Source organism: Mus musculus, chromosome 12 (genome assembly GCF_000001635.26).
Source record: "Mus musculus strain C57BL/6J chromosome 12, GRCm38.p6 C57BL/6J".
Lineage (NCBI taxonomy): Eukaryota > Metazoa > Chordata > Mammalia > Rodentia > Muridae > Mus > Mus musculus.
The window spans coordinates 53,831,786-53,846,067 of record NC_000078.6 but is presented as its reverse complement, the minus strand read 5'-3'; the positions used below and the strand labels follow the sequence as shown (position 1 = coordinate 53,846,067).

At 43.7% G+C, this 14,282-nt stretch overlaps 1 protein-coding gene and 1 long non-coding RNA gene across 26 annotated transcripts in view; both read right to left on the bottom strand.

The window, feature by feature from the left end:
- Gm35614 overlaps positions 1 to 14,273 on the bottom strand; it is a 49,113-nt gene extending 34,840 nt beyond the window's left edge. The window contains exon 1 of the long non-coding RNA XR_381599.3: positions 4,476 to 14,273. This is a non-coding gene — a long non-coding RNA (predicted gene, 35614). The remainder of the gene's footprint in view (positions 1 to 4,475) is intronic.
- The window catches only part of Npas3 (neuronal PAS domain protein 3), an 824,148-nt gene that overhangs the window by 226,106 nt on the left and 583,760 nt on the right, over positions 1 to 14,282 (bottom strand). The gene's annotated exons all lie outside the window — the stretch shown is intronic.

The following is a 14,282-nucleotide window of genomic DNA, read 5'->3' as shown; positions in this document are numbered from 1 at the left end:
CTAAAAGGTAAGATTTGGAAATGAATCTTTAAACCCTGGAGGTGTTTTTGAAACTTTACAATAATATACACTCTAAATGATGACACAAGCAGCCTCCTTCACTGAGCGCTTCCTGCAGGGCTGTGCTGCCCATGCTTTCTGAGACAGACGCTGTATCACCGCCACAATAGATCGCTGTAGCAAGCAACACTGAGGGGCAGCTGGGGAGCCTACAAATCCAGAGGGACCTGGTAAAATGACTTATCCCACGGACTCGGACTGTGAGGTCAGAGAAGCTCCAAGTTACAAATATTAAAAATGCTCCCTTTCGGTGAAGATGGTTCAGAATAGAATGGGGTGGGAACTGACGAATGCAGTCCGAGGTTCTGATTAGCTTGGTAGTCTTGCTCAACAGTAAGTAACGGGAAGGACCTGGGCAGCAGATGCATGGTGTGGCTAAAGAGTGACACTCAGCGACAGGACAGCAGGCAATGCAGTGGGGGTTGTCTATAGCAGAACCCACCATTACCTACCACGTTTCCCATACCACATCTTTATAAGGCTTGGCAGAGAAGAGACGGCACCACCCTGCCCTCCGTCCACGGTTGGCCTGTTCTGCTCTGACCTTTCCATGTGTTTGCCATCATGGTTGCAACCCTGCATGATGAGACCGCAGTTGGCTAGTCTTAGCACACAGGTGAGAACTGGGGTGGATCCCTTTCTGGCTCACCTCCTTTCTCCATGCCTGTCCATGAGACCCATCCTTCAGCTTGATTGCAGCAGACATGTGAGAGGAGAGCTTGCCTTACTTAAGTGGTTCCTTTCCACTGTCATCCTTCTCCTTTCAAAACCATGGCCCTTCTCTCAAACCTTTAGTGACTCCCCCTAGCCCTGTTCCGGCCTTACAACCTAGTGTGGAAGTTGCTTCAATTTCAACATGTCATCTGTCTGCTTTTTCTCTTCCTAGACAATTCTCAAGCCTTTCCTTGCTCCCTTACTCCTTTCTTTACCATCAAATGACTTGGAAGTGTACCAAGATGTCCTGAATACACGCGTTCCTCTTGCCCTTTAACCCATGGCATCAGGGGTCAGCCTTCCCCAGTGATCCAGAATACTGGCCATCTTCTCCCTAGAGGGTGGAATGGCTTTTTCCTATTCTAGTTTAGATAACCAGTTGCATCCTTTCTGTGGGTCTTTGGTTTGGTTTTCCCAGTGACAGCTTCTCATGATTCTTGGGGAAGATACTGTATAAATATGTTCTGACCACCTAATCATCTGTCTATACAGCCTTCTCTCCCTCTTGCCTATGAGTAAATGGATATCTCTCAGGCCTACCTTTTTAGCAGCCCCACAACTCCTTTAAAAATATTTCTAAGATCTATTCATGTTTCTGTGCCTACAGAGGCCACAACAGGGTATCAGATCTCCTGGAACTGGAATTACAGGCATAGATGAACTCTGGTCTTCTGCAAGAGGAAGAAGTGCTCTTCCTAACTGAGCCATTTCTCCAGCCCCAAATCTCCCTCATTCTTAAACTGCAAGTTCCTTTTCTGAAGCTCTAACTGCTGTGGCAGTGGGTGGGTCCCACTTAAAGGCCAACCACTTTCCCACCTGGAACTGTGAACTCAAACCTCTCCCTCCAGTTTCCAAAGCCCTTTCAATAGATGTCCCACAGGCTTCCTGAGGGTCACACGCTGTAAGCCAAACTAAGCTGTAAAACACTTTCTTCCTGTAGTTCTATCTGCTACCCAGATGTTAGCCTCATCTGAAAAAGGCTTTTTAAATCCCCCCCACTCCACCAGGGATTTCCAGGGACATGTCCCGTTTTAACCATTTTCTAGTTTTCAGTCTTAAATGGAAGATACTCTCTACCATCTATTTTGCTTTTTTGACCAAATCTATTTTTCCTAAGGCATGAATTTAATACTGTACATTTCTTACAGAAACATTTTACAGCTCCCACGGTCCCACAGAACAACGCCTGCCTTCCTAGTTTGCTGACTTCCTTTGCGATTTGTCTCTCTCACCACAAGAAATAATTGTGCAAATGTGTTTCACCTTTGTCTGGCAAAGGCACCACCTCCCTCCTTTCCACGTGGGAAATGGCCATAAAGGCCCGACCTGAAATGTCAGCCCTCTGCTAATCCTTTACAAATTCCTCCAGGCAGAGCTAGCCACCTGCATTCACCATCTCTATGATTCTCTGGCAACATGCAACATTCAGCACTCAATGAAACATTTGAGGCCATGTGAAGGCCATTGTCTCTTGGCTGCCATGCCCGCAGCATCTTAGAGCTGGTGTCCTTGACAACAGGGAAGATGCCATAGCTACCAATGGGTTTAGAGCTGTTTCTGGCACATGGAAGAACCACAGACCTTATTATTGATTACCTAGCCCCACTACTGAAACTTGGCATATTTAAAAAAAATCTGAATTTTCAGATATATTTATGGAACTTCCCTAAGCTTTCACGTGTATTGGCATAGAAACACTCTCTGTTTCGTGATTCTAAGCTGGAGGCTTAATTGCTCCAAGTCTTGGGTTCTTTTAACCCATAAAACTTGAATGAATCAAAATGGTAAGCTAATTACTTAACAACTCTCCAGGAGCAACTGGTAACCATGGCTAACAGTGTGATCAGCGCCAGTGCTGGTTCTCTTACTTTCTGGATGAAAGGTATTTAATCTCAGTGCCTCAGTTTTCATATCTATAAAATGGGGATAGCAATTTCACCCAACGCTAGCTAGCATTATAACCTCCCTGACTGAACATACTTTGGTGAAACATACCCATTCTGCACATTGATCGTGAAGTCCCACCCATGGACAGAAGGCCACAGAGTGAAAGGAAGCTATCCCCAAGAAGCTGCAAGGAGGTACAAGTCAAGAGGCACAGAGCACCGCCTCAGACCTGTTTAGACTTTTATGTGTTCTTAATGTATCTCCCATTTTCCACATCCTCACGCACCCCATGGAAGGTTTGGGAAATGTAATAAATATGAATTGACTACATTTACATGCCTGGAGTCAGTAAAATCAGTATGCAGTCTCAAAATGGAATAACCCTTGTTAAAAAAGAACGTCAGTCTGTCCTTTGCAGTAGCTGGGAACGAAAGGGTAACGGCGAGGAATCTGTAAGAACTCCAGTTATTGACATCACTGACCTATAAACATATCCCCTTCAGCGTGATATACAGCACTTCAGTACCCTTGTTTTTGTATAATTGCCATTACCAAAAGCCTTTCAATTTCGAGTGCTCAAACGAGAGCAATTCATATTTCAGATAATCTGCCAACGAGGAAAACTAATTTCAAAATATTTGATCATAAAAGTTGTCCTCGCTTCTACAGAGATAATTTAGTCAAATAATATCAGATAATCTGAAAGCAGTCTTAGCAGGAAATTGCCGGGGACCCTGTCTAAGAGCCTCCATTTGCACTTATATAAATGTACGGAAAGTGTAGGCGACTTTGACAGCCTGCCATATGTGATCTCACTGCACAGCCTACCTACTTCGCCATCCAAAGCTATATCCTTTGAAGCATTGCCAGAATTACTTTAGCCCAGTAGATATGCGAGTTGTGCCCTTTAGAAGCCGTATCATTTCCTTTCTACTCTGACTACTTCAGTGTAGCATCTGCTCAGCTAAATTCCTTTGAAGGTTAAAAATAAGATAGCCTTCTCCCAGCCTCCCTCTCCTGACGCTGCCCCAGCACCTCATGGGGGCGGGGAAGGGAACGATGCGTACCCACTGCTAAGTGAACTGCAAGAGAACAGATTGCAAAGCAGAAGTGCTGGAAACCTCAAAAACGACAGTGTGGGCTGCTCAAGGTTAGGGCCCTGCTAGGAGAACAGATAAGACCCAGTCAGGTCTCCTCGATCCCGGTCCAGGCTCATTTTCTTGCTTCCCCACCGACTTCATGTCTAACACATACAAAAGAACCCAGCCAGAAAGCGACAATAGGAAATGTCACCCACAGAGTGTCTTAATTTTATAAACAGAAAATGAGTGCTTGGATCTCATCTCCAGGAAACATTTGCGTTTTAGAAATAGTCAGACTTGGCACCCTGTCTTCTCGGGACTGCTGACAGTTGTAGTCAGTTATTACAGTGTTGTGACTTGGAAGCTGATGCCCCCAAACAGTTCAAAATTAGTAACATCATGATTCGGGATTGTCTGCCTGCTAATCTTGGCTTCTTTTATAATTATTTTAAAAAGCACTATCTGATTTCCTGAGCACCGCCCCAGGTGTTCTCCGGGATAATGAATGGATAAACATATCACCCAGTGTCACAGAGAAGTTGTGACATTTTCGGGATTATCTTCAGTTCGACTCCTGTAATTTCAATGAACACTATACCCAAGGCTGCGAGCCCATGCTTCTACTACAGAGCTGAGTGGATCTTAGCAACCGGCCCGACTTCCTTGGAACTGAAAAGGCTTTGGAAAGCAGAGGAACAGCCTGGCCCTCTCTTGGTCCTTGCATACTCTTACCTGCAACTAAGGAGATGGAAAGATGGTGGCTTTGGGGCCTCTTCTCACTTCCATTTTTCTTGAACTTACATCATCTGGGCTCTGCAACATGTGGACTTTGATAAGTGGCAAAGGCCATTTTCATAGCACTTGGCAACCAAGCCTGAGGAAGTGCCGATGCTCACAGGGAGGGGTGAGCCCTATCAACAGAACACCTACTTTTCTACCATCATCCCTGCCCTGGTGCCTCTGAACACCTCATCCCTGTGCCTCTCTGGTGTGCCGTCACACACTGTTGAGATTTGGGGGTTAAAGGTTCTCTGAACAGTCCAAAGTAAGAAGAAAGCAACACAGCAACTACAGAAACGTCTCTGTAGCACTAACAGGAATGTTTGTGGAGCCATTTGGAATTTCATCAGCGTTAACATTCTTAAGTCAAACCTCACGCTTCCTCTGAAAGAATCACCTTGGGGCTAGAATTTTCTAGAAGTGTTCCTCTGTATCTGCCCTATGTTGGACCAAGCCCATCATGTGAATATGGGTTTGTTTTTTTGTTTGTTTGTTTGTTTTAGCTCCTAATAAACACCAAGTTAATAATTAGAAAGGTTGATTTGCTAGACTCAGGTATTACAGCAGGAACAAACAACTTGGAAATCAAGATGGCAGAATAATGAAAATCTGAGACTGGTGCCACCATCTCCAACATCTCTGTCCCTTCAAGCCTTAGCCCTTCCCAACTGGTAGCCAGTGACCATTGCCTGAGTTGCAATAGAAAGAAATCATCTGTTTTTTCAGAATAATGCTGCTACTATCAAGAAAGCCAAAGTGGGTAGGGATTCTTAATAGAAAGTTTATTTCTGCCCAAACTTAGACAAAAACAAACAAACAAAGAAACCACTAAACAAACAAACAAACAGCTCAACAAAACAATATCAACAACATCAAAACTGTAAATATAATCAGTGGTTTTTGTTTACCCAAACGCTGTTCTTGTCCACAAACTCTCGAGATTTATCAAAGCCTACCCTAGGCTCACTGGTGTGCTGTGTTAAGTGTGGCAAGGCCTTCAGCATCCCTGAGAAACGTCCACTCTCAAACCACCTTGTTCCTTCCCAGAGAAAACCTTCTTTGCATACATTCTCCTGCTCTCAAAAAGTTTCTGTGGTTATCGAAAGCAATAGATTTAATCTGCCAGCACATTAAAAATTAACAGCCTAGGAGGAAGGTTACGTCTTGTTATTGAATGTGGTGAATTTGTAGTTCCAGGAGCCAGAAAGGAGAGAGAGAGAGAGAGAGAGAGAGAGAGAGAGAGAGAGAGAGAGAAAGAGAGAGACAGACCAAAGGAAAATCAGCTTTGCTGTTTAGTGAATCAGAAATTATTTATATCTGTAGACAAAAAGCAGAATAGGTGCAAAACCCAAACCAGAACATAGCCAATAGTATCCACTCATTAACATATGTGCATGTGAATACACATATACATCAAAATAGCTAAAATAATTGAATGGACTGATATCATTCTTTTTAAAAGTGGTGGTTTGCAGAAAATGAGATTTTCCAAATGAAGGTGCAAGAATAAGAAAAGCAGAAAGCCATGGGATACCTGGTGTCTAAAACCAACATTAATTCTCAGGTTATCAGTCTAGTTCTAGAATGTATGTAAAAAATCCAAAGTCAATTTCTTACTATTTTTTTCAACTGAAATTGCAACAATGTTACTTCTGTCCATGATGTCTCATGTTGGCCCTAAACCCTAAGACAGATTGAACGTGTGTATCTAGAGATGAAATTTGGATTTTGTGTGAATTTAGCGATTTTTTGACCTTCTTCTCAGCAGGTCAAGTTATTTCCTATTCTTGATCTAAGCAGCTTGCACTCGCTCCTGCTCTCCCAGGGCCCAGGCTAACTGAGGAAGGATGCTGGCTGAGGTACAGGGTACTATTTTGCATATATTGTCTACATAAGCACCACATTATGGACAGAAATTATCTTTACTTTCCAACTTTGCATAATAAAACAAGCCATAAAATTAATACCATATAGAAAATAGTGCTTGCCAGGCAAAGAAATGTACATTGCTTTCTAGAAATCCAGGGACATTGCACTTTCTATGCCTGCATGAATAATACATGGCTTAATTCAGAAAAACACCGTTTCATTATTTAAAAATGAATAAATTACAGACTTAGAAGGATAGCTAAATTTCCTGAATCTTACTTTTGTTCCGTGTTCTAATTCAAAAATGAACTGGAAAATAGCATTTCGTCCAGCACACAAATAAAGCAAGTATGTTTCTTAGGCAGCATTTCTGACTTCACATTTCTTTCTCTACCGAATGAAGGATGCTGGGCCTCATTTCTTCTCTTGCTCACTTTAATGTTAGAATTAAGACATCGAAGATCTTCAGTTTGTACACTTGACAGTGGTGAGCCTCTCCTGAGCTGTCCTGGGAGCCCGTGATTCAGTCTAACAAGAAAGGTCCCCTTTGCCCAGAGGTCCTGTGGTTTAGCCTTCTGCTTGGGAATAAATAAAAATAGCAATGATTCTCATATAGGATGCCACAGTAAATTTCTTCTACTGACACTGGCCTCCTTTAAAGATCTGTTAAAAATCCAGTCCCATTTGGGGACTGGGGAAGGTATTGAGAAGAGAGAGAAATGCACTAGTAATAAGGAATTAATTTGGAATTAAAATAAGTAAAGCATACCCACGCAGTCCATGTAGGCTGAGCACCAAGTGACAGGCAGCAGATTAGTCTACCGATTTCTAATGCTGGAAATTCGGATGGCATTTACTAGCATAACCTTTCAACTCTGAGCACATCAATAGAGGCCGACAGTGGCTTGAAATATGATTCCTTGCAGATAGCATGTCCTCATTCATCTGACTGGGCTGCTTGCTCTGTGCTCCACCGCACAAACAGCGTCTCCCCCACTTCTGAGAGGACACTAATAAAAAAGGCATCAATTTCCAGCTCTAGTACTACTGTGATCTCTTTATATGTTCGACATCCAACATTAAATTAAAATGCTGTTATAAATCCTACTTTCTGAATCTGGAATGAGTGTTGGGTTTTTGTCGCATGAGACTGCAGCAAATCTTGTCAGATGCAAGGAAGCACGTCTTGTTCACTCAGAATTAATGTTGTGGATGAAAGAAGGAGGTAAAAGGGGTTGAGGATGGTGAACTGAGGGTGTCAGAGGCAGTGGGAGAGTGGAGCTTTTGGGGGGGGGGGTGCTGAGCCAGGCAGGGAATTTGCTGCTTTCAAGAAATGGCTAATCAGGAATTGTAATTATCAAGGACAAGCTGTGTGGTAGGAAGATCGCTGGTAAACACACATTCTCATGTGTCCATGTATGGCAACAGAAGAATTGAAGGGAAGAGAATTGTTCTTTTTAGGAAGGAAAATGCTTTTGGATATGAAGGGGTACTGCAGAAACCTCATCACTTACTAAAATCTCCACCCACAGACGGACCCTGGGAGTCAAAGGCAAAGGCTCTTGGGGACATGCTACCTAGGCAGTATGGTCAATGCTACCTACTTTTAAAGTTATGAGCCCAGCACCCTCAAGGACTGAATAACTGTCAATTAAGACAGGTTCATGTTTCTGAGACCCAGTTACAGGACAAGAGAGGGAATAAAAATCCCTGAGAGTAAGGGGTTAGCTTCTTCCATTTGGCTTAGATGGTGTGTGTTCCCTGATGTTAGGGAGTCTTTTGACAGCGCCTGCTAAGGAAGACCCTTGCTATGATCATCTAATAACTAGGGGTGCTATGAGTCCATCAAGGAGTCTGCAAAGATACATAGCCCTGGATGGCCGCAGGCTCTGCCAGCTGTTCAGAATTACGGAGGAAATAACGAGGCGCGCTTGCCTATTTGGGAGGGTGGGGTGGAAGGGAGAGGGGAGAACTAGCAGTTCAATATCTGGATTGAACAGAGGAACTTTCCCCCCCAAGGATCCTGCCGGGAGGAACCTTGACATACACAAAGTCAGAACGTAGACAAAGTTGCCCTGGTGAGAACGATAAGGTCACCCGTGGGATTGGCGAGATTATCTCTGTCAAGCACTCGGACAGCATGCAGTCAAATGATGCATCATGCAGTCATTTTCGGGGGGGAAAAATCAATTTCTTCGCCAGGTCGCTCTTTGCTTTTCAAAGTGCCCTTGTAGGCCGTCACCACCAAGCATTTATCAATTTAAATGCTGTAAATTGATAATGTGCCACCGCGCCTTGTACTGTTTCTGAATTATTTTGATACTTATATTTGCTCAGTAGTCTCTGAACCCTCAGAGCCTCCATGTTCAAAGGCGCATTTTTCTTTGTTACATGTAGGAATGATGAACTTTTTATGATTAGTACAGGAGAAAAATGCAGACATCTCGGTGGTGGGAGGGGACGCATGGAGCTGTGGAAATGGTGTACTTCACTACTTCATTTCTTTTTAACTTGGGTATTCCTGCTTGAAAGACTTGCAAAAAGAAGATATAAAGCCATATTTTCACATGGTTAGTAAAGGCGTGGCAATTATCTCAGTATTGCATACATTTAGAAAACCAGTTGTAAAACTGCAAACACTTGTTCCTAACCCTTGTGGGCCCTGGGATGGGTTGAAATAAGCCTATGTTTCTGGTCTGTATATTCCACTCCATAGGATGCACTGATGTCAAACGAAAGTAATAACTACTAAGGAAAGCTTACATCTCCCTTTTTTAGCCCCCAATACATATGCATATGTGTATATACACACATATATACATATTTGTATGTATACTTGTATATATATACATGCATATATATATATGTGTGTGTGTGAGTGAATACACACACACACACACACACTCAGAAGCACAAAGAGAGTGTTAACTATACACTAACCCCATGATTTGCATTGGGAAGCAAGGCATGGGAGAGTTTGAGCTCATGCCTTGGAAAAAAAGCAAGAGAGAAGCCAGGCAGTTGCAGCCTCTTTAACCTCCAGTGATTTATTGGCCCTCAGCCAAGTTATCAGGGGAATCTAATTCTTCTTTATTATTCAAATAAACCACACTTGGCACCATGGCTCCCTTTCAGAATAGCTGCACAAATAGACTGAGCTCTGTCATTTATTTGACCTTGTATTTGTGTGCTGTAGCTATAATTTTATTTGCCGTTCTATACAACAAATGCAGTGGGATCTAAACTATGGAGGCGAATGGCAGGATGGGGGAAGGGGCTTGTGGGAAATAGATGTCTTCATGGGTTAAAAAAATATATTATTGACATGTTTTCACCTTCACCTCTTTCAGGTTTTATCCTGTGGCCATTCTACCCTAAGGAAGCTGTCTTCGAATCAGCCAACCTGTGACCGGCTGGAGCTTCCTTCTGACTGGCTTGCCATGGCCAAAGGCTGATTTGTAGGAGGGCGGGGCATGGGGAGAAAAGAGCGAGGCGAGTGCATTGAGGCACACATGTGCGCGCGCGCGCGCGCGCGTGCGTGCGTGCGTGCGTGCGTGCGTGCGTGCGTGCGTGCGTGCGTGTGTGTGTGTGTGTGTGTGTGTATGTGTGTGTGGTCAGAGTCACTGTGAGAGAGCCTTCAGCTGGTGGATTGGATAAGATGTTTGAGCCATTAAGAAGTACTTACTTCCAGGTTTCATGTTTGTTCCGTAGCCCATTTTGTTGTACACAGGACTGGGTGAATGGGAACACTTTGCTTGCCCAGGCCAACATCTGTACCTTCCTTTCCCATCTCACATATGAGGTATTTCTAGAAAGCCCTGAGTTCACTTTTATCCCCTAGTTCACTAAGCCCTGCGTTCTCTGCCTCTTACACTTGTGTTTGCCATGAATAGCCTGTAAGTATGAACTCTAAAAGAAGTGGATAAATTTGTCATAATCATACAACAGGCTACATAATAATAATTTGTGTAGCCTATAAAGAATCCCACGTGGCATTTACTTGCAGATTTTAGTTTTGGAAAAACATGAGTAGTGTCTCACTGTTGTTAATGGCTGGCTAGTCGTAGTTTCCCTTTTTGCTTTGGTTGTCAGGAAGCATCCAGCTGAGACTAAAGCTTTATTAAATCTCTTCCATACCATATTTAAGGTATATATTTATTTTTTCAACCCCTGTGGTACCATATTATATATTGTTATTTATCTTTTTTCTTTATTCTATTTTTATTATATACATCTATCTTAAATCTTCTTTTGGAAAGAGGAGATATAGCCAACACATAAATATTTCCCTAAGCTTCAAGTCTGATCTCAACTAGAGATGCTTTCTGTTTACCATGTGATAGCTTTTTTTTGGACTCTCTAGTGAGAATCCTCTTTCTGTTTTGGAAGCAACTTCCTAGAAGCTGGCTTCAGAGCACGGCTTCATGTTCAACACTGGGAGAGCCATTCTGTTTTCTCTTTTTAGTTTCGGTCTTGCCAATTCCATTATGGCAGGGAGCAGAGCCGGCTCCACCAGCTCTAGGCGCACCGCATCGCCAGGCGCCCGGCACTCAGTCTCTATGAAGACCAAATGAGCACTGCTAGGTGGGTCCCCTCCTTCAGGGAGGGCGTCTGGCTCCTGGCAGTCACTGTCACTCATGAAGGCAAACTGTAACCTGAAGCTAAGCACCTCTCTCTCTTTCTCTCATCTATCAATATCTATCGATCAATATCTATCATCTATCAATATCTATCAATATCTATCAATATCTATCTATCTATCTATCTATCTATCTACCTATCTATCTATCTACCTATCTATCTGTCTATCAGTCCATCTATTATCTATCTGGAAAGGCAGAGGAGGCTTCTAGGGCCTCACTATTGCTCTGTCATCCCAAAGCTACAAGAATACTTTGTAGAGAGCAGCCCACAAATCCAAGGCTCAGGTGTAAGATAAGCAGACAAGGAAGTCTGCTTGGCTGTCTGTGGCCCAGGCTGCCCAACGGTGCTCAGTGGAAGTTCCTTGTTTGGATTCCTCATGTGCAAAAGGTGAACATTACTTTTCTCTAAGCCTACGGCATTTCACATGGTGAAAGAGAATAAAATGGATAGCGGTATTGTATGATTAGGAATGCCGCCGTAACTATGTTGTTCTCTCGGACACTGCCGTGCTTACATACCTACAGTTCTCAGAGGAATAGATAGAGTCCCACACTCTCTAGCAAATCCACATGGAAAGGAGTGGACGCTTTCTTCTTATCTACTCTTTCACAGGTTAACTACATTGGCTAAGAGTACGTGGCTACATCTAACGCTCCTGTGCAGGTGTGTGGGTATCTCTCGAGTGTGTGCGCTGGCAGAACAAATGCTTAGAGCATATTTTCTTTGGATGTCACCCTTGAGAACCCTGCACCTCAATTTTGCAAGATGGAGCTGGAGATACCCAGGAAGGGTTATGGGGTAGGGACCTTTATGTTCCTGTTCAGATGCAGAACCTCAGCTCCTCTGAAAACATCCCCAGAGTTCAGCAGAGGCATCCCTGTTTTGTCTTTTGCACTTACAACATGTGCAATGTTAATATCAACCAAGAATTTTCCTTATACTTCTGTTCTAAACCCACCTAAGTTGATATGGGCAAAAATCTCCCATCTCCCAATTTATGCCCTCATCTTTGTAGTTACATCTTGCTTCCAAATTCATCACTCTGTCAGCCTCTTTCTGGGCATATCTGCTGATACCCACACTGCAGCAGCACCCACAGGAGATGGCCAGGCATGGAGTGGCTCGGATCTGCATCCGGAAGTCATCCCACTGACTCCTGCTTCCCACTCAAACTGCCACTACAAGAAGAGGAGTGGCTGGCCTCATGGAAGGTGCCAGACACGGTGTCATTTTTACACAGTCGCTTTAGGAAGCACCACTAGTTGTTTCTCATTGGAAGAAAAGAACCTTCAGTGTTAGAGCAGAGATGCAGAGAAAGAAAGGAAAAACCAGCACAGGGTTAAAGCCAAATTTCCCTTGAACAGATGATATTTCAGATGGCCACACTATTCCAGACGCATCAATTTCCTTGAAAATCCAATCCATATATGTGCATATGCTGTGCTGGCAGGAGGACTGCCTGAAATGGCCAAAACCCAAGAGCTAATATTCTTTTGGCCAGAATAATGCAATTATTATTTTCCTAGCTATCAGTCTACGCATACAGAGCCATCTGTTATGCAAAGCAAACATACACATCTCAATTACAGAAAATGCAGTTGCCTTGACAGAATTTGGACTACACCACTAACCAGGGCTGTAAAATGTGTTTGCAGCTAGTATATAATGGATGCTTTTCAGGAGTTCCCTAATTAGCATTTACCTGCTTAAACTAATTATTCATCCTTCTTCTTTACTGGCTTATTAAACTCTGTTGGATACTCCACATAAACCCGGAAGTGTGGCATCAGAGAATCACAACAGTGGGCTCCCAGCAATACTTGGTGTTAACAACACAGAGAGAGGTGCACCCTACTCGGAACTGTAGATTCCCAAACAGATTAAGATGAGTATTAAAATCTCAGCTGGAGGCTACAACAAAAGAGAGATCTCCGGAGATACAGGAGGATTCGTACCAAGTTAACACCAGTCAGATTCCATCCCCTGGTTTTTGAGAGTCCACAAGAAATTGGTGTGCACACAACAGCCAAGAGCACACGTGTTCTCCAAGGAAAGGCTCATGATTGCATCCCCCGTTTGGAATCTCAACAGCAAATAATCAAATTTGGCAGGGTTTCTGCTCCTTCCCCAGCCCTCCTCAAACGCCAAATCTCTCTATTATTTCCCAGTGTCTTCCTTGATTTAGCTGTCTCCCAGTAAACCCCACTAGCAGCCAGAAGGTTCCAGCCAAGCTGGATGTTTCTTTTGAGCGGTGCCAACCTTCAGAGGCTCCGAGCCTGGGTGGGACCTGTTTATGAGGAGACCAGAGACTCTTATCTCCGTCGTTAGCCTGGAGGCAGTTGAGGGAGAGGTAGCTTATCCTGCTTGGCAGATCATCACAGACAAACTAAACCTTTCTGCAGAGGCTTCATGTCCCTTTTTGTTTCAACCACCACATGAAAAGGGTCAGATTCAGCCAATCACCTGTACCAGAGCAGACACCCAGATGTTGGGTGCTTTCATGGCCAAAAACATCTGGATAATTAGCTGGATGGAAGACCTTATTTCGGGATAGGCCGTCAATCTGTAACTGCAGCGTGGGCCTCAGAATGCAGCAGAATCGAAGTGTTTGTGTTTCTGGAGAAAAATCAAGGATTCTGTCCCCTGCCCTACAAGCCTCTGCATTCTCTTCTACCCCCTGACAAACACATGCGAGCAATTAAATGGCAAACCATGAAAGGCAGCTTTATTTTATGAAATTGTCTTCCAGCATCAGGCAGATTTTGCCAAGGCAGCTCAGTCTCTCCTGGCAGGAACCCTCCCCGAAACACATTTTAATGGTGTCTTTCAGCATTTCTTGACTCCAAATGACTCCTGCCATTGTGTCAGCTCCCAGGATAGCACAGGGCACTCCATAAACATCCAGTAATAGGACACAAGGGAAGCACTATTAGTGTGTCCCTATCCTACCGGGCACTGGGGTTTCAAAGTTCAAAACAACCAAGGGAAGAAACTTCATTTGTTCTCAATAAATTAATGATGATCCTTGGGGGAGGGGCGGGGAAGGGAAACTCAAATTTCTGAGCGCAAGTTTATTCTGAAAGCCCAACACAGACAGGCTCCTCTGACTTGGGAGAGTCAGGTAGAGGCCCTTAAAGAATAAATTAGACAGTTCATGCTAAGCAGAGCATCTCTTTGAGAAGGAAAAACAGTGGGCTGAAGGAGACTTTGCATGTAAGTGCCAAGAATCTAAATTGTTTGACTTAC